Source organism: Anastrepha obliqua, chromosome 4, assembly GCF_027943255.1.
Source record: "Anastrepha obliqua isolate idAnaObli1 chromosome 4, idAnaObli1_1.0, whole genome shotgun sequence".
NCBI lineage: Eukaryota > Metazoa > Arthropoda > Insecta > Diptera > Tephritidae > Anastrepha > Anastrepha obliqua.
In genome coordinates, this window is record NC_072895.1 from 108,382,907 (window position 1) to 108,405,034 (window position 22,128).

At 32.5% G+C, this 22,128-nt stretch overlaps 1 protein-coding gene across 1 annotated transcript in view; it reads left to right on the top strand.

Moving 5' to 3' along the window:
- Positions 1 to 22,128, top strand: part of LOC129243794 (protein kinase C, brain isozyme-like) — an 85,718-nt gene that overhangs the window by 10,348 nt on the left and 53,242 nt on the right. The gene's annotated exons all lie outside the window — the stretch shown is intronic.

Below are 22,128 nucleotides of genomic sequence, written 5' to 3' on the forward strand. Positions count from 1 at the left end.
GGAAGGGTTAAAACTGTATTTCAATTAAATAATTTTATTAGTTAAGAACTCGCAATAAACGAGTGGATTTATGCAAGGCTCTCATTCAGGATAGTCTCGGTGCACGTTAAGAAAATGAATTGCTCAATAATGTTATAGAAAAAATAAATATAAACCAAATTCCAGTGATCGTGAATTCGTAGGTTTGCCCCATTTTGATGAATTTTTTTGGTACTATAGAGTCACATGGATTTATTTTTGCTTGTTAAGAGGAGTTGGAGTCGAGCTATAGAAAAACTATTGTATGTTTAACTTTTTAAAAAACAATGTTTTTATAAGACTAATGCTAGAAGGCTGACGCTAATCTCGAAATATTAAAAAAAAATCGTATATGTCTATGGTTTCAGAATACACATGCACATGCACTTTTCAACAAAAATATACACGATAGGTGGCGCTGAGTGCGAAATGTTCAAAACAAATCGTATATAGGATAGGGCATGGTTCAGTGGAAATATTTTTGGCAAAACCAGGCTCACCAGATGGCACTGGAGCAAAATATTGCAAAAAATTCTGGCCCGATTGGGTTCATATTTCGAATATAATAAAAAATATTTTCGCAGAAAATTGAGCTGCTAATTGTTTTGCTGTGAACATGTTTTACCCACCTAAACAATAGTTGGGAAGCAAGAGTATCCTCTCGATGGCGCTGAGATTAAAATATTCCGCAAAATCGTATTTTGATAACTTGGCTTCATATTCAGGGCATATCTACATATAGAAATTATATAAAAATATGAAAGTTTATTTTTCCTAAAAAATGTAGTCCATGAGTGACGCTCTAAATACTCTCTAAAACTGTATTAGTGGTGCGATTTTTGTTATGTTCCGGTTGTACAAAAATATGTTACATAAGCAAAAATATTTTTAAAGATGATATGATTTGGGCAGCGAATAGTTAACGACATACCTCGGAGTGACTAGATTAGAGAGCGTCGTACCATAAACGCATGTTTAAAAAAATATTGTTCTCGTAGTATTCTATCTAACGTTATGGAATATATTTTACACCTGCTTGAAAAGAATCAGAAACAAACATAATCAAAGGTGTATAAGAGAAATTTTTTCTGAGACCTCTTCACGCATACACCACCGATCAAATCTGGTTATTGCGAAAAAAATTTGAATTTTGTTGCACACTGTAATTAATTTATTTGATTAATTTATGATATTTTTTAGACCCCTTCTAAAATATGTCGTTGAGAATTTTGCTATTCTCAAAAAAGGTGAATTTTGTTATACAGTGTTATTAATTTATTTAGTAATTTATTTATTTCTTAAGCCACTTCTAACATATACCGTTAAGAATTTAGTGGTTTTAAAAAACCATTGAGATTTGTTGCACAGTGTAATTAATTTATATTATTTCTTAACCCCTTTTTAAAATATACCGTTGTTCTTTTCGATAAAAAGTTGAGTTTTGATGCACAGCGTTTTTAATTTATTTATATTAATTAATTTATGTAATTTCTTAGACCCCAACGACATGATTTTGCTATTTTCTATAGAAATGAATTTTGTTGCAGATTGCAATTAATTAAATTAGTAATTTATATGATAATATTTCTTAAGCCCCTTCTAGTATACATATGCCGTTGAGAATTTTGTTGTTTTAAAAAAAGTTGAGTTTTGTTGCACAGTGTTATTAGATTATTTTACTAATTTGTATTATTTCTTAAACCCCTTGTAATATGAGTCGTTGAGAATTTTGTTGTTTTTAAAACAAAGTTGAGTTTTGTTGAGCAGTGTTATGGATTTATTTTAAAAATGTATATTATTTCTAAAAACCCTACTAACATATGTATTCCGTTGAGAAAATTTTGTTAATTTGAAAAAGTTGAATTTTGTTGCACAGTGTTATTTATTTATTGTATTAATGTCGATTATTTCTGGTGAATGATGGAACTTTCTAGCATCTTAAGATTAAATCATTTTATGCTTTTCATGTTTCTTTCTTTTTTTTCTCTTTTACTTTTTTGTTTTTTTGCGTTTTCTTTATTATATTATATTTACTTTCGCATAAAATCCAATGATTAAACATTTGCGTACACATGGCAACAACTGAAAGATAAGGCAATAAAAACAGCAAACAGCAAACGGCAAATAAAATCATTTGTTTCACAATTGTAAATTGTCAGCAGCAACGAGGCAAACAAGCAATGCGAGCGAGAGAGAAAGAGAGACTTTGTTTACACACATGGCATTGTGTCTGCGCAAGGATATGCTACGACTGACATAAATATGCATACAATAAATGCTAAAACAATGTCTGGCTTGTATACATAGCCGCTCGCTCCACTTCCTCTCCATTTTTTATTTCTTACCTACTGAACGCCGCCAGCTGCTTGGTCTACAAAACGGCGTCGAGCATCTATGCGCAAATGAATAACATACCAACTCTTGTAAAGACATGTACATACATACATATGCATAGAGGTATGTAAGTAACAACAAACATGAAAAGCAACAGTCGACCATGCAGCCAGTTAGCCAACCACTGAAGCAGTCATCCAAACTACCAACCATCCACTCAGCCAGTACCACCACCGGAGGGTGTCCACAGTTAATTAAAGCCAAATTTATGCGTACACAAGTACTATAAAAGCAGAAACAACATTTTACGACTACATTGAAATCGCTTGCTTACACATGCATTTACATAGAGAGAGGTGCATGAAGTGAGGCTTTTACTTACTTACCTACTCGCTTAAATACCTATGATTCGCGGCTACTTTTGCTTTGGCAACATTTTTTTTACATATTTAATTTGAGTTTAATTGCGGCTGTGAATGCAAATGACTGCGAAAATTCCGCAATGAAAAATTTGTACTAGGCATGTTACATGCAAACATATGTACACACATACATGGATTGGATATGTGGAAAAAGTTGGTGTGAAAGAGCAAAACTGGAATTGAATGCATGGTGCATTTGTTACTTTATGACTACTAAAGCGTGGAAATTTAAGAGCTTAGCAGAAATTGGTTTAATACCTTTAGTGGCATGCTAAGTTCTTGGGCTGGACAAAAATAATTATTTAACCCGCTGAAAGGCAGGTTTACATAGGTTTAACGAGCTTTTTGCAGGGTGAATTTTTGAACTGAATGATGTAGCAGAAAAATTTCATTCTGAGATAACTAAAGGGAGAAACAGTTCGACATATTTCTATTTGGAATTTATTTGGCCCGGACCCTCTCAGTTTGCTGTGTGCCATACCATAAACTTTGAACTATTTTTCTAGTCGGCGAGATTAGTAACTCGAAAAATCAAAATCTTAAAGAAAATATTTACAAAAATGCTTTTTCATTCAAAAATCTTAAAAGAAACTTTTTAAATAAAATATTAAACAAAAATTTCAAAAATCTTAATCTTAAAAAACAATTTGTATTTTCAAAACCCTTAAGAGAAGAATTAAAAAAAGTTTAAACATGATTGATTCGAAAGCTTAACTTTATAATAACAACTATTTATTTATATTCTGCCTTAATTTTTTAACAATTTTTGACCTTTTTTTTGAAAAAAAAAGCATCGTTTTCGCAAAAATCAATGAATCAAAGGTGTTTCTCTATAGCTATTCGCATTTATGCTTGAAACATTTTTTTTATGCTTCGTAAATTAAGAATTACAAAAATAGCCGGTAATCGTTCCTCCAAAACAAGTCTGCTGAATAGTCGTATTGCCGATAGTTTCCTTGATATCGGGTGTTCTTTTAACTGCATAAAAACTATCGATATCAATAACCATCACTTCATAGCTGAGAATGGCAAACTGCATTGACTTTTCTGTTCAATAAGGTTTTACAAGTCATCATGATCGATAACTGTTTGCTTTCAAATTTGTTATAATTCTGTTCTGAGGTAGTTGACTATGACTGATCGTTCATTTTGCTATTACTTCATTATAGGGCTCTTTGTCATTAAAATTTATTTTATACTTTTTAGTTCGATTGGCAATAAAAGCGTGTTTTTTAGTTTTTTCAAACTATTTTTTATTTTCTACTTTTTAGTTCGATTAGCAAAAAAGCGTGTTTTTTAGTTTTTTTTTAAACTATTTTTTATTATTATTATGAATGAAAATTATTGTTATCATTGCAGTCAGTGAATAAATGATTCGATACATTCGTGTTATATTTAATTCCTTTCTTATCGACTGTGAGTCTAAAGCTATGCAGTTATCGGCCGTGATAAAGAAGTAATCGGGATGAAGAACTTATTTCGTGGAGGGAGCCTGAGAAACGGCTACCCCACTCCATTGGCCAGTTTTTTTCGATTTTCGTGGTGTGGTGCACTATGAATTCCTTCCACCTGGCCAAACTGTCAATAAGGAATATTATTTGAGCGTTATGTGTCGTTTACGTGAAGCAATTCATCTAAAAAGACTAGAATTATGGGCCAACAACTCTTGGTTTTTGCATCACGATAATGCACCGTCTCACACTGTACTCGTTCTTCGTGACCATTTCGCCAAAAATTCCACGCATATCGTTCCGCAACCACCGTATTCGCCTGATTTGGCTCCGTGTGACTCCTGGCTATTCCCAAAACTCAAGAGACCACTCCGGGGAACGCGTTTCGAGGCGATTGAGGAGATAAAAGCTGAATCGAAGAAGGTGCTGATGGCTATACCGGAAATGGACTATTTGGCATGTTTCGGGGATTGGAAAAATCGTTGGCATAAGTGTATTTCATCGAGAGGGGATTATTTTGAAGGGGATGAAATTGATTTACAAGAATAAATAAAGATTTTTCATTTTACAACCAAATTCACCTTACTTTTTGCCCACAGGTAAAAAAAGAAAATATTAATCCTGGCAATCCTAATAAGGATTATGGAAAACTTTTATCAAATTATTGCATTGTCATCGGTCCTTGATAGGTGCGCAAAATTCCAAGTCGATCAGATATTTAGAGGCCAGTGAAAATTAAGCTCAAAGATTCCGTTACATGCATACATACATACATACATACATACATACATACAACCCGACCTAATAAAAGTGTGTTAAAAAACCTTCTCTCTTCAACATTTCTGTTTTTTATTATCATTTTAAGTTCTCAAGGTCTTAAAGAAACTTCCGATATTACCTGGCGAAATACGTTTATGTAGCTTAAAAAAAGTTCCATAGAGGACCTTTTTCAGAAGTCTGACTTATTTTAATGTGCCTACATTTTTTTGTATTTTAAATATAACACAATTTCAAGCCAAATGTGATTTCAGTAATTGGCCATTACGTTTTATTATTTATTTTCATTCTACCAATTATTGTTTATTCTAAAGGAAATAAGTATAATTTATTTTTCAATTAATTTCAACAAAAATTATAAAAAAATATTTCCTGAATCTCAATTCCCTAAAACATTTCACTAAAGCCGTCCAGTACACCTTAAAAACTCTTCATTGAATTCTCACCGCAGGCGCAGCCTTGATGAATTCCACACAAATTTTCGCCATAACCAAATTTGCTACTTTCCATTAGACTTCCAGTTGTTCCTCTTTCTTCGCTTGAATTTTTTCTTTCTTTTAAATTCTCAACGCTTATACCAAAAAAAACATACCTTATCTGCTGAGGCGGCTTTTGAAATGCTAAATTGCTATGCCATAAATATTGTCATACAAAAGCAAATACGCATATGTTCCTCCTGCAGCTGCAGATACTTATCTGCACATAGCTGTACACGTACACGTACACGTGTCAGCACTTTTTGGCGCTTGTTGGCATTTGCGCGAGATATGTGCGCTAGCAAACGAGCCAAATACTTATCCAGCGAGCGAAGATTGTAGTACGCAAAGCATTAGACGTGTATGTATATACATATATATGCAAGTATACCTTGGATATAACTTGGTAGCCGTGCATATATTTTATCTAATAAAAAAATTCTTTTGTATTCCTTCTTCACTTCGCCGACGTGAACGTGTTTGCATGAGTGTTCGTATGTGTGCATATATGATTGACGATATTCATACATTGCTTGCTGACTCCTGCTCTTCTTTTCAGAAAAGCAACAATTTTTTATATGGAAATTGCCTTTCCACTTTGGTTATCAGTCACTTCAGCCAACCCTTTTACCAAACGATTTGCGTGTTTTTGCCTAATTTGACGCTGCTTTTGAAATTCTGACATTCGTCAGTCCTAATGAATATTTATGAGCATATATTTTTGCAGGTGACGGCAGATGCACTAAGAAGATGAGAAGAAAATGTGTATATTATTTCGTGGTAAAAATTGTAAGAAAACTCTTTCTCAACCACTTTAATGGCCAAATTAGTGAATGCTGAGGTATAAGTTTGGAAGGAAAAACTTAAAATACCAGTAAAACTTTAAATACCCTGAAAACTTAAATTATGTATTAATTCTCATAGAAAAAATTTTAATTTTATGATAAAAAATTAGAAAAAAAATGCATGTGACACCAGAAAACGTTGAAGCTACGCTTGCATTTAATGAATTTCGTAAGATTTTCACAGTTATATGAAGAAAGACAGATAAACTAAGAAAAAGCAATAAATTCTATGCATTCAAAATACATCTTAACAAAATTTAGGTTTTATGAGAAAATACTTTCTAAAATGCTTATCATATTAGTAGGCTTGAACGTGTTCAGACGCTTTTGTGCGTTATGCTTTGCGTTCTTTAAATTTCACTAATCCAATTCGATCCTATAAAAGTCGGTGCTTGCTCATTAATCTAAAAACACTAGATATTAGTAGGACTATTCTCTGCATCACTTTCCTTTTCGTATAGATAAGTGGTTTCATTGGTTCCCCATTGCTACTCGAGAAAATCAGCGAAGCTTATGGAATCATGATTTTTTTTTGGTTAGGGATGGTATGAACTAATTATGCTTTCAATGCACAGATTTCTAGAAGTGTGAAGAATTGAATTCGCTTTTAAATCATACTGGCCTAGATTTCTCTTCAACAAAGAACCACTTCAAACGGTACTAAATGAATTGTTCAACTAAATCCTTAGTATTATCTAATAATCTTTCTCTGTAACTTATAATAAATGTTATTTTTTTCTTTAACTCATTACAATTTAAACTATTTAGTTATGAGATTCATTTTACTTTGATTAAATTATTTAGCATTAGTCTGTAAGAAATATTGCATTTTTCAGACTATTAATTGAAGAAATAAAATATAAAACAATTAATTTAATAAGATTGAAATCATAGTTTTAAAATTTCAATTTTTTTAATTAAATTAATTTAAAATTAAATTATTACTATTTTTTTTTAATTTTAACAATTAAAGCATGTACGAGTAATCAACAACACTGGACATGCAGCTCTATACAAAGCCATGCACTTATATGTACATACATATGAGTATGTACAAAAATAAAATATTTGTAACAACCAAATCACAGCACATAAAACAAACTAATTCCCAATCACTTTGCTTACTCATTTCCCTACAGAAGCAAATTTTATTCGTCAGCGCAGTCGCAGATATCCGATATGCCTACGCACTTGCGCTGTTTACATATTTAACATGACCACGCACTCACAACTTCGGTAAATCAGAATACAAATACAATTTTTATTTCTGGATATACTACACTTGTCGGTTCTATTCGTTTTACGAGTATTTATGTTATAGTTGCCGAATAGAGAAGCTACTGTTAATATTACATTTTCTACTAACAAAAATTGCATACTGTTAGTAACACAATTTTTCTAAGTTCTCTGAATAGTCGTCGATTCTGTTCGTTCCATTCGTTATATTCATTGTTTTACCAGTACAGCTACTGTTACTTTACATGCTCTGCAACGTCATGCTGTTAACTATACAATTTTTATAAGTTCTCTGAGCATAACATACTTGGCGGTTCTGTACGTTCTATTCATTGTTAATGAACAGAGATATTACTGTTACTGTTACATTCTCTACTAACAAAAATTGCATTCTGTGAATAACACAGTTGTTGCTGCCTAGTCGTCGGTTCTGTTCGTTCTAATCGTTATACTACTAGAGCTACAGTTACTGTTACATGCTCTGCTAATAAAAGCAGTCTGTTATCAACGATCATATAGATTTACAATTTGCAAAAATTTGCGACAATTTTAAAGAAGTTTTAACTTCAAAAATTTATTAAATTTATTAAATTTTTCAAGTATGAAATTGCAGAATTTTAAAAAAGTTTATAGCATTTTCAAATAGAAGCGATATAATATAGAATTGACTTCCCCAAATACAAAGCATACCAAGAACCATTTCGGAGGCATAATTTCACCTTTAAATTGGCATATGGTATAACCTAAGGTTACATCACCATCGTGATTTATGGTTCAATAAAAACATCTAGCGTGCATCACTTGAATAAAACGTATCATATAGAAAAAACACAAATCTTAAGGCGAAATTTAATTAAATTTCTAATATAATTTTCTTGTTACGCTCAGCTGACTGTTGAATAACTTTCTTATGTTTACCATAAAACATAATTTGTATTCAAAATTCCTTGATAGTTAAGAGACGATGACACAAATCGTGGCAATTGCAGTAGAACATAATTTTTTAATGATTTGATGAAGTTGCTAACTAAATCCTAAGTAGATAAGCTCAAGCTTCGATAAAAATCAGTAAATTTATTTATAACTAAACGTCTTGCACTTATTTAAGGCATATGCAAAGCAGATAAGTAAACGCAAATAAAAAAACGGAAAAATAATTCAACTGGAGGATCATGGATTTTTTTAATAAATTACCCATGAAGATATTTTCACCAACTTAGCAGACGATATTTAATAACCAGTAAATATATGCATTTAATGACAGTAATCAGCTCACTTAACTGTTTGGCTAACTTACAATAATTGTCAAGTTTAACGACTTAGCCAACTTCACTGCCTTTACCATAGGCCACTCAATTTACTTATACTTATGTCAGTGAGGCCGACAACTAGTAAATGGACAAAAGCTAAATGGCGTACAAAATGCTCATCAAATATTTATGGATGTAAATTTTTGTTGTTAAGCGCATGAAAATTTTATAGAAGTGTGTGCAAGTATAAGAAAAAAGCATATAAGTGTGGAAAAAAAATATATAACAAAATGACAGTCAACAAATTCCTCAACTCTCCAACTGGTTGCACATAAAACTAAACAGCAAAACACAAAATTACAAACCCAAAAGCAACAATTGAAGTCAGGTAGAAAAGCAAGAAGCGTATAAAGACTTGTCTACGAGCCTTCTAGGCAAACAAGATGTCGGGCCGACCAACTAACTGTCTGTGTGTTTGCCACTCAACGTTAGCTTTTCTAGTTGCCTTTGGCGTTGAATGTTTTATGAAACTGTATTGTTGAGTGCGCTTTATTAAGCTCAATTTACTAATATATGTATGTAAAAGTATACATTCAACGTATTTGTCTGCTGGTAAAATAGTGCAAACCGGACAGGAAACTGCGCTAGTACCAAACTGGTGCGATTCAGGTGAATTTAAAACCATGAGGTGGGTTCGCAGAACTTATATATTCCTTAAAGCAGCTCTTAAGTTTTGCATCGCCATGTGAGAGAGAGTGATTTTTGGAGTGAAAATTGTGCTCCACTTCATGCACCCTTTTTCATTAGTACGAAACTAGTGCCAAACAGGACAGATAAGAGCAACAACACTATGCGAAGCATCTCAATTAGTTAAAAATAGGAAAGAATATATACATAAATCAATATAAATCACTCGGTGGGGTACTGGCGTACCATGCAACAGTGCCAACGCTCGATTCATGGAGCACAAAAAAATATATAATTTTGTTTAATCAATATATATAAAAAACTGGTTTTAATGTTTAAAAATGTTAGTCTTTAAAATTAACATATATTAGTTTTAATATTAAAAAAAAATTTAATGTTTAATATTTAATATTTAAAAATATTAATGTTAAATATTTTATATTGAAAAATAATTATTTATATTTAATATTTAAAATATTGAAAATGTAAAAATGTTTGTCTTATAAATATTGTTTTTTGAAAAAATTGCACCAGTTCTGAACCAGGAGCTCCTTTCACGACTTCCGGGTTTACCTACAGGGCAAGTAAATGCGCATACGTGGCGTATGAGTAACCAACAGCGAAATTGTAAAACTCACTGACTATACCGACGTTAATATGGCAATTTGCTTCTTTTTTTTGCTTTTTCCGTTAACTTATTTATTATTTGGTATTTTTTCTGGTGCTTATTGGCAAATGAACATGTCAAAACTCAAAATTGCCATGTAATTATTGTAAGCTGAGTTGGCAATCATTTTTGTGGCATACAACTGCAATAAATGGAATGAAACAAGTGGAAGAAAATTTTAGCAGAAAAAACAAGGAATCCTATTTATATTTATACATTGATTTCCATTTGGTTTTCCATGTCATGCTTTCACAATTTTTATTTACGTATTTATATACAATTTTTATTTTTTTGGTGTTTTTGTTTACGATTCCCAAAAAATTAGAAAAGTATCTTAGAGCTCAATAAACCAGTTCAGGGCATCAAATGGATATCTTTACCCACCAAATTCCTTTTCTCTAGTATAAATGTACATCACTGAACTGAGTTCGGGTTCATACCCCACTTGTAGATGCTGAAGTACTAATTAACATCGCTAGATTTTCGAAGCATTTAAGTCAGCCTATCCAAGCTTAAGTATTTTTTCATTAACCACCAGTCGAAATTATCCTTAAATTCTGGTATTAGCAGTTTTAGTCGAGTTGCCATTGACTTTCAAGGCCAGCAAAGCAATATCACTAGCGGTCACAAATTTCGAGATAATTAACATCAATGCAAGAAATGGTTGGTAAAATAAAATAAGATCTTAAAGCCTTAAAATAAGGGGGCTGTTTTTATTTCAATGACCGCACCACTGTTAACTGTAAAACACGTTAATAAACTACTGACTTTTATAAAGTAAGCCTCAACTATAGTTTCTTTGGCTTATATTTAAAAAAAAAACGAGTCATAGCAGGTGCCAGAGCTAGAAATCTTCAGATTTTCCGCAAGATGAACAAGACTCAAATTCAAACTGAAAACAGTAGAATCCTTACAAGAGTCTGGGTCATTAAACTGGAAATAAGTACTACTTTATGCAGCAAAAAAGTAGTTTAATTTTTGACATAATCTCCTTTAGCTCGATGTACTTTATCCAGGTTAGGTAAGGTTGGAATGGTAGTCCAAGAAATGGGCACACTTCGACAAATATAAACGGATTAGTCCTTTGTGATACCATTGTGAAGGAGGTGGAGAGAACGAGGAAACCGATGGAATGAAAGGAGAGGGCGCGGAGAAGTGGTGGTGGGATTGTTGGGAGGATGGGTTTAGAGTGTGAGGATTATGAATGATGACTGTGCTGCATTTGCGTCAACCGCTTTGTGCTGCCAATGAAATTCACCACCCACGAGATTCGAGAGCTGATATTTTGTCACCCTAAGAAGCTCACGCGAGCGCCCCCGATCCACACGTGGCCAGAAGGATTTTGCAACCTTATAAGTCTGCGTTGGGCAACACTCGCTAGGTTGGCACGAAGCCCATCTTTCCAGGAGCAGACCGCAGGTAGTCAGGGGGATCCCAATTATCTCCCTTCGCGGAGAAATCACCTCACATGTTTCCCGCAATGTCGCTGTGGCCAGAAACCCAGATGAGGCTTATGTCAAATAATTCGGAAGCAGTCGAAAGTGAGGTCAAGCTTTCCCTGACCAGTTTCGAATGCTTACTGACCCGAGGGCCCTTATTGCCGCTTGGCTGTGGTAATAAAAATTTACTTTGTACTTTATTCAACGATTAACCAATTTTTTTATGCTCTCCAAGTAACAAAAATTCTTCAAGCTTTTCGAAGTAGACAATTGCTTCATGCACAGCACCTTCACTTAACCCAAATCTTCTACCGCTGAACGCTTGCCTTTAATATGGAAAAAAATGCCGCTGTCACATCTAAGCAAATGCTGAATGACTATCCTTTTTGAGATTTTGCAATGACGACTGCGGACTTGTCCGCTTGCATGTCGTCCGGATAAATAAACTTTTTTTTTGCCAATGTTTTTGCAAGCCATAGACTTTCTTATTATTATTTTTTTTTACATTTTTTTTTTCAAAATACTATATAATTCAAAAATCAATTCAAGAATCTTGCTTTTCAGACCGCTGTAAAGATATTTTTCTCAACAATTTCAGCAAATGGCATGCAATTTTACTTTTTAAGTTCATTAACTCACTATAACTGCAGATAAGCCCCCTGACTGCAGTTAAGCCCCCTTGTGTTCTCAGCAGAATTTATATGCACTCCCACTTCCAAGTAGTCTGCAGTTGATGGCAATTTAATGATGATGTGCGCTCACTCCCGTATTAAATTTCTTCACATAAATATTGTTGTTGTTTTCCTTTGTGCCTTTTTCCAGTTCAATCAGATTGCCATAGTAACTTTTTACAACTGCTTACACCTAAAAAGTTCAAAAGTGAAATACGACAGACGAATCACATAAATTTGATCTGAATCTGTTATTTTTTCTACGCAAATCAATAACAATTTGAATCAATTTAACAAACAGACGAAAAACTCTCAGTGACTGGCTGCAGTAGGCATTCATTCGTTCATGAGCACAAAAGCTGATGGAATAAATGAAATCAAATATTGTACAATTACTGTCAAATAATCAAAACAGAGGTGAAGATGAAATGATGGCAATCAATCGATAAGATGTAAGCGGTATTTAAGAAAATGTGAAAAGGCGCCGCTCAAAAGACACAGAATGAGTGGCGAGGGAAGAATTCTCGAAATATACATTTGGGATGTTAAAAAAGATGTAAGCTTAGAATATTGGAAATAAGTAGCTGGTAAAGGTTCAAAAATGTGATTTGTAAATTTCAATAGGGCAGTTCAACATTAAGTGCAAAAAACCTGGCATATTGGCAGATATAAATTACGATGGTAACAGAGTAAAAAAGCCCATCATAATTTGGCTCTATTCGAGAGGTGCGCAATCCAGTCGGTAGCTCACATGATAAAACTGCGAAAGCAGAGGTGGATTAGGCATACGCTTCGCAAGGACGCAAAGGAAATCTGTTGTCAAGCACTGGATTGGAATCTACAAGGTGCTCGCACGGTTGGCCGTCTTGGAGGAGAACTGTCCAGAAGGAAGTTGAAACGTCAGAAAAAGCTTGGAACGAATTCAAGTTTCTTGCAAAAAATAGAATCAGAGGTTTTTTACTGAGACCCTATGCACCAGTGGGCGAAACAGGAACCGATAATGGTGATAATTTGTTTATTCTGAATGAATATTCAGTTTATCCTGAATCGCCGTAATACTTTCATGATGAATTCATATCAAATGGTTTTTATAAAAGAAAATATTTAAAATTTGTAAAATAATTTCTCAGTTTCAATTTGAACATTTCACCGATATTATAACTCCGTCTATGGTGAAAGAATATTTGTTTTGATTATTATTTTATTATTATAAGAAAATCAAAAATTTTTTTGTGAGCCTGAAAACTAAATTTTTTGTAATTTTGAAGTTAAATATCCAAAATAAAAAAATAAGCATTATTTTTTAAAGTAGCAAAAAGATTACAAAAAAATGTATTTTCAATTTAAAAACATTACACAGACTTTCAAACATTAAACATGCAAATTAAATACTAAAAATCAAAAGAAGTTAAGCATTAAAAATTAGTACTTCAAAATTTTAAAAATTATAAGAAAAGAATTATTTTAAAATTGAAAATATTGCACAGATTTCCAGGAATTAGTACTTCAAACTTTTAAAAATTATAAGAAAGGAATTATTTTAAAATTGAAAATATTGCACAGATTTCCAGGCATAAGTTTGCAAATTAAATATTAAAAATTAAAAAAACGTAAGCTTTACGATTTTCAATTTTAAAGTTTTATAAATACACAAAATATTTAACTTTTTAATTTAGAATTAAAAAAAAGTTTCAAATTAAAAAAACAAGATGGCATTAACCTTCTAATTTAAAAATTTTAAACATTAAAACTGAAAATTGTGTTTTTAAATGAATGTCTAAAGCAATAGCATCACAAAATTAATTCCCAAATTTGAAATAAAATTATGATATTGAAAATGATGTACATTTGAAAAAAACAAAAAAAAAATACAGGTTTGAAATTTTGCAATTAAAAATTAAAAAAAAATTAGATTGGATATTCGTACATGAAAAAATTTTAGATTAAAAAAATGTTAATTTTCACACAATTAAAAAAAATTAAGTATTAAAAAATAAAATTTATTAATTAAAAATTAAAAACCACAAATTAACTTTTTGACTTGAATTTCAAAATTTGTATATATTAAAAAAAAATATTTTTAAATTTGTCAGCTAGGTGAAATGGTTGAAATACGACTCTGGCATTCCCTAAGTAGAACTAAAGTGCCATTTTAATACAATACAGGAAAAAATCTGCAGCCAGCCAGAGCTGTTGATGCCATGGAGCAGATTGATCGGATTTCTTTCGAAGAAAGGAGCACCCAGTGACCTGAATTGTCTAACTGCCAGACCCGGACATTTACAGAGAAAGTGCACAATAGTCTCCTTCTCTGAAAGGTCAGCTTCTGCAATGGGCGTTAAATGCTAAACCTGGCTCTTTCGCGTATATGCCGAGCATGCAGTTGCGGGTAATCACAGAGAATGGAATGCAAATTGAATGGCGTGGAGTTCCCAATACTTTTTGAGTTATCCGTCTATTGTCTCGTCTACTGAGGCCGCTGAGTTTTCAAAATAGCTTCATCTTTCCTGCGCTGTGCTGAGAAATAAGTTGTGCAATACCCCTTTAACAACAATTAAGGAGTTGCCAATGGCCGGCAGATGTCCAAGGCATCTACATTACAAATTAATCTTTAATTTTTGCTGTGCCACACAGGTCGTGAGGGCTTAAAAAATTATTTATTTGTTTTTATTAATTTACGACTGCGGACTTGTTCGCTTGCATGTCGCTCTGATAAATAAACTTTTTTTTTTTGCCAATGTTTTTGCAAGCCATAGACTTTCTTATTATTATTTTTTTATTACATTTTTTTTTTTTTCAAAATACTATATAATTCAAAAATCAATTCAAGAATCTCGCTTTTCAGACCGCTGTAAAGATATTTTTCTCAACAATTTCAGCAAATGGCATGCAATTTTACTTTTTAAGTTCATTAACTCACTATAACTGCAGATAAGCCCCCTGACTGCAGTTAAGCCCCCTTGTGTTCTCAGCAGAATTTATATGCACTCCCACATCCAAGTAGTCTGCAGTTGATGGCAATTTAATGATGATGTGCGCTCACTCCCGTATTAAATTTCTTCACATAAATATTGTTGTTGTTTTTCTTTGTGCCTTTTTCCAATTCAATCAGATTACCATAGTAACTTTTTACAACTGCTTACACCTAAAAAGTTCAAAAGTGAAATACGACAGACGAATCACATAAATTTTATCTGAATCTGTTATTTTTTCTACGCAAATCAACAACAATTTGAATCAATTCAACAAACAGGCGGAAAACTCTCAGTGACTGGCTGCAGTAGGCATTCATTCGTTCATGAGCACAAAAGCTGATGGAATAAATGAAATCAAATATTGTACAATTACTGTCAAATAATCAAAACAGAGGTGAAGATGAAATGATGGCAATCAATCGATAAGATGTAAGCGGTGTTTAAGAAAATGTGAAAAGGCGCCGCTCAAAAGACACAGAATGAGTGGCGAGGGAAGAATTCTCGAAATATACATTTGGGATGTTAAAAAAGATGTAAGCTTAGAATATTGGAAATAAGTAGCTGGTAAAGGTTCAAAAATGTGATTTGTAAATTTCAATAGGGCAGTTCAACATTAAGTGCAAAAAACCTGGCATATTGGCAGATATAAATTACGATGGTAACAGAGTAAAAAAGCCCATCATAATTTGGCTCTATTCGAGAGGTGCGCAATCCAGTCGGTAGCTCACATGATAAAACTGCGAAAGCAGAGTTGGATTAGGCATACGCTTCGCAAGGACGCAAAGGAAATCTGTTGTCAAGCACTGGATTGGAATCTACAAGGTGCTCGCACGGTTGGCCGTCTTGGAGGAGAACTGTCCAGAAGGAAGTTGAAACGTCAGAAAAAGCTTGGAACGAATTCAAGTTTCTTGCAAAAAATAGAATCAGAGGTTTTTTACTGAGACCCTATGCACCAGTGGGCGAAACAGGAACCGATAATGGTGATAATTTGTTTATTCTGAATGAATATTCAGTTTATCCTGAATCGCCGTAATACTTTCATGATGAATTCATATCAAATGGTTTTTATAAAAGAAAATATTTAAAATTTGTAAAATAATTTCTCAGTTTCAATTTGAACATTTCACCGATATTATAACTCCGTCTATGGTGAAAGAATATTTGTTTTGATTATTATTTTATTATTATAAGAAAATCAAAAATTTTTTTGTGAGCCTGAAAACTAAATTTTTTGTAATTTTGAAGTTAAATATCCAAAATAAAAAAATAAGCATTATTTTTTAAAGTAGCAAAAAGATTACAAAAAAATGTATTTTCAATTTAAAAACATTACACAGACTTTCAAACATTAAACATGCAAATTAAATACTAAAAATCAAAAGAAGTTAAGCATTAAAAATTAGTACTTCAAAATTTTAAAAATTATAAGAAAAGAATTATTTTAAAATTGAAAATATTGCACAGATTTCCAGGAATTAGTACTTCAAACTTTTAAAAATTATAAGAAAGGAATTATTTTAAAATTGAAAATATTGCACAGATTTCCAGGCATAAGTTTGCAAATTAAATATTAAAAATTAAAAAAACGTAAGCTTTACGATTTTCAATTTTAAAGTTTTATAAATACACAAAATATTTAACTTTTTAATTTAGAATTAAAAAAAAAGTTTCAAATTAAAAAAACAAGATGGCATTAACCTTCTAATTTAAAAATTTTAAACATTAAAACTGAAAATTGTGTTTTTAAATGAATGTCTAAAGCAATAGCATCACAAAATTAATTCCCAAATTTGAAATAAAATTATGATATTGAAAATGATGTACATTTGAAAAAAACAAAAAAAAAATACAGGTTTGAAATTTTGCAATTAAAAATTAAAAAAAAATTAGATTGGATATTCGTACATGAAAAAATTTTAGATTAAAAAAATGTTAATTTTCACACAATTAAAAAAAATTAAGTATTAAAAAATAAAATTTATTAATTAAAAATTAAAAACCACAAATTAACTTTTTGACTTGAATTTCAAAATTTGTATATATTAAAAAAAAATATTTTTAAATTTGTCAGCTAGGTGAAATGGTTGAAATACGACTCTGGCATTCCCTAAGTAGCACTAAAGTGCCATTTTAATACAATACAGGAAAAAATCTGCAGCCAGCCAGAGCTGTTGATGCCATGGAGCAGATTGATCGGATTTCTTTCGAAGAAAGGAGCACCCAGTGACCTGAATTGTCTAACTGCCAGACCCGGACATTTACAGAGAAAGTGCACAATAGTCTCCTTCTCTGAAAGGTCAGCTTCTGCAATGGGCGTTAAATGCTAAACCTGGCTCTTTCGCGTATATGCCGAGCATGCAGTTGCGGGTAATCACAGAGAATGGAATGCAAATTGAATGGCGTGGAGTTCCCAATACTTTTTGAGTTATCCGTCTATTGTCTCGTCTACTGAGGCCGCTGAGTTTTCAAAATAGCTTCATCTTTCCTGCGCTGTGCTGAGAAATAAGTTGTGCAATACCCCTTTAACAACAATTAAGGAGTTGCCAATGGCCGGCAGATGTCCAAGGCATCTACATTACAAATTAATCTTTAATTTTTGCTGTGCCACACAGGTCGTGAGGGCTTAAAAAATTATTTATTTGTTTTTATTAATTTATTAAGAAAAGTTTTAAATTTCTTGCTTATTTACTTTCTGTCATCAAATGCACAAGTAAAAAGAATTTTTTCAACCAACTTCATAGCCAACCAAGTTATAGGCTTAAATAGTAAAACTTAAAAAAAATAGCTGGTATTTAAATTATAAAATAAAAGTTATTCCAAATTTAGAAAGAACTTAAAGAAAGAACTTAACTCGAAAAACATTGGCTCAGTACGACTTGAAGTTTGGAGAGTTAAAGATATAAAATAGGAAATTTTAAAATAAAAGTATGTATATCTATAATATATATATATATACATATATATATATATTTTATATATATATATATATTTATTTAAATTTTTTTTAGATTTCTTATTGATATACTTCTTGCGATCTAAAATGCATACAAAGAGGACTTAACTCAAAAAAACTTTTTTGCTTGACTCAGTTTGACTTGGGCATCAAAATCATCACTTCTTGTCATCTAAAATACATATAAAAAGAACTTAAAAATAAAAAGTTTTGTTCACGCAGTATGACTTGAAGTATGACTTGAAAAATGAGGTCGCTTACGACACATACTGTCACAGTTGTAAACAACCGGAGAAAAAGGAAACAATATTCCATTTCCTCTGCGAATGTCCTGCCCTATGGAGGGACAGAATGTTAACCCTGGGCAAACCGCTGTTCGAGAGTCTTGAACAGCTATCTGGTTTAGATGTCAACAGCCTGATAAGGTTCCTGAACCGCACAGACTGGATATAGTCATTCTGTAAATAACTGGTTAACAAGCTGGTAACGAGGATGTGGCAACAAAATGGTGCGGAAGCGCTTTTTGGATTTTGAAAGAATCCCCACTAAAACCAATCAATCAAACCCATGACTTGAAGATTGGACAGTTAAAAATTAAAAATACATTAAACTTATCTTATGAAATTTATTTAAAAATTAAAAAAAATTATTAAAATTTAAATAATGAATTTCTAATTTATATTTTTCTTACTGAATACACATAAAAGGAATTTACTCAACTCAGCATTACTTGGAAATTGGATTAAAATTAAACAAAAACTGTATCTTATGAACTAAAAAATTATTCTGAATTCATAATAATTGCAAAAATGTTTCAAAAATATTAATTTGGCGTTACAAATTAAGAATTAAATATCAAAAAATGAAACAAAAATAAACAATAATATAATTAAAACCAAGACCAACTGGACTGAAGGGCAAAAATATATATTTTTTTATATTTCAATGAAGTGAAAAAATAATTTTTTTTATATTTTAGTATAGTGGAAAAATATTTTCAACAGGTTTAATTCTAAATTTAATTACAGCGCCGTATTGCGAAAACTAAAAAGTTATTCACGATGCATTTGTATTACTTAAAAACTCAGGGGAAATCCAAAAAATCGATAAAGTTCGGCCTTTATTCGGCCGCTGGAGCGCTTTAACACGCATCTTTCCACGCCAAGAAATGTAAATTTGAGTCAAACTAAATTTAAGCACTTAAACCTCTTTGACAGCTAATTTCAATACCCAAAGACCGCTAATTCCAACAATCGGCATTACAAACCAAAAATTTACACACCTGCCGTAGTTCTAGACCCTGCAAGCAGGGAAATTAGAAAACGAACAGACGTAAGGCGCACTTTAAGTTAAAAATAATTTAACGACTTGATTAGTGGAGCCCACTACATTGGTGAGCTGAGTAAATTGCGCTAGGTTATTAAATTAAAGATTTATAAAAAATATTTGTACATTATATGATTTTTTCTTTTTTTTGGATTACTCTGAATTTACTGAATTTTCAAGACGAATATTCGCCAGAAATTTATCAGACTGCAAACGAATTGCAAACAATTTCGTCTAAATAAACTTGAAAAGAAATTATCGAAGCAAAAAGCAGCATAATGCCAATTGAAAAAGTATGAATGAAAAATCAAATTTCAATTGAATTAATGGTTATTGAAATTTTCACGCTTATAGAAAAGCCGCGAGCAGCAGCAGGAACAACGAAAAGTGAAAAAAAAAATAACAAGAACTGTGATTGTAATTTCGAAAGAAAAATGTGCCAGAGTTAAAGGGGAAATTGGAAGAGCACGAAAGGCAATAACAACAAATAAAAAGGAAACTTTAACAAAATAGCAATAAAAGCAAGGAAAAGGTGAAGAAAAATATTGAAATGGAAAAAAGAAGAAGAAAGCAAAGTACGTTGAAATCGCACATGCAGCACAAAACTTTTCCAATATTAACTCAAAAGTGTAGCAGAAGAAGAGTATGAGCGTTAACTGAAACAGCAACAGCAACAAAATGTTGAAACAAAGCAACAGAAAATCGCTCAATTAAATGCCAAATCCACATGGAAGTAAAAGCCATGCGCGCAACAAAAATTAAAGCAACAAGTATTGTGTGTATGTATTTACATAAAATTCAAACAATAAAACTTAGTACAAAACTTCGAAAGAGTAACTTCAAACCACACAATGGAGGCAGCAACAACGACTCTGCGCTACTGAATTTGCACTCAATAACAAAGCGGCCAAACAACAGTGACAAAACGAACATTCAAATAAGACACAAAAGCATACCACTGGCGGTAGCATGAGCGCTTCCGTTTCGTGCAACGTGCAGGTGGCACAATGCCAACCAAGTATTTCAAACAATCAAGCCTTAGTGGAGCAGCAAAGGTAGCACAACAAGCAAAGGCAGCAACAAAGCCACCAAAGACCACAAGTGCGTTGAAGTCGCAATTTTGGCAACAAGAACATTCGTATACACGTACATATGTATGTATACACAGGCATAAAAGCACGGTCAAAATCTGTCTGTTCACTACTTTTAGAACATATTTCAAAATATTTATTTGCCTGTATACTGTCATTGCATTGTTCAAGTTTGAAAGCCACTGGCCTGGGGCTAATGTTTCAAGGATTTCGGCGCAGCTGTGCTGAGCAACTTCAAATTCGTACTGTATATTTTATTAATGCGTTAACGTAATGATTTATGTAGAGTTGGACCGCAACAAAAGTGGTTCGCAAGTGTCTGATAAAGGAAAGTTTGAAGTATAAGCCATTTTTGTTTTCTTTTTCTTCTTGTATAGCAGGGAGGTATAGGAAGTAGTTTCCAGTGTTAGAAGTGCTCAACTTGGCAGGATCATTGCTATTAGCTCGCTTTACACATTGTGCGATATTTTATTAGTTTATGTGTGTATGTACGTATTTTGGACATACGCCATGCCACAGTGGTCGCACAACCAGATCGAGAAACACAGTTGATTAACAAGCGGAGAAGTCAACAAAGCGATATCCCTACTGAACAACTCCAACCCGTACTAGTGTTCTTTTATTCGTCTGAGAAGACCCCTATGAAAATTCTCCAAGCAATATTTGTATGGAACATTTTAATCCTTGGCGGCCGCCGTAGCCGAATGGGTTGGTGCGCGACTACCATTCGGAATTCACAGAGAGAACGTTGGTTCGAATCTCGGCGAAACTCCAAAATTAAGAAAAACATTTTTCTAATAGCGGTCGCCCCTCGGCAGTCAATGGCGAGCCTCCGAGTGTATTTCTGCCATGAAAAAGCTCCTCATAAAAATATTTGTCGTTCGGAGTCGGCTTTAAACTGAAGGTCTCTCCATTTGTGGAATAACATCAAGACGCACACCACAAATAGGAGGAGGAGCTCGGCCAAACACCCAAAAAAGGTGTACGAGCCAATTATATTGTATATAATATATATATATATATATTTTAATCCTCCATCGACCCAAAGCACTTAATATTTTTCAAATTAAAAAAAAATAAAGGTCGAAATGACGCATACTTGCAAGAGATATTGAAGAGATATTAAATTTTATCGTTGACGTTTGAAGTCAATATCCATGGCGAATGAAATTTTATACTCGTTTTTTCAGATGACTTAGATCAACTTGAGACCAATTTTGTATAACTTCAATGCACTGCCGAAAAATTGTGATGCCTAGTAACAAAACGGCGAGAAGTCCATTATTCTACAGGTCGCCCTTTTTGTATTTGTTTTGCTTGTCTTTTTTCATCCCACTTAGGCGCAATAGGAGAGAAAACGAGATTGTTTTGAAATTTGGTTCTTTGATTTGCTTATGTTCCAGTTATAATTATAGTGTAAACTGGTACAAAGAAATTTGAATTTTTTGGTAGGAGCAGAAAACTGACAAAGTCATGGTCTAGCACGTTGAAAAAAGTTGCCAAACTTTTT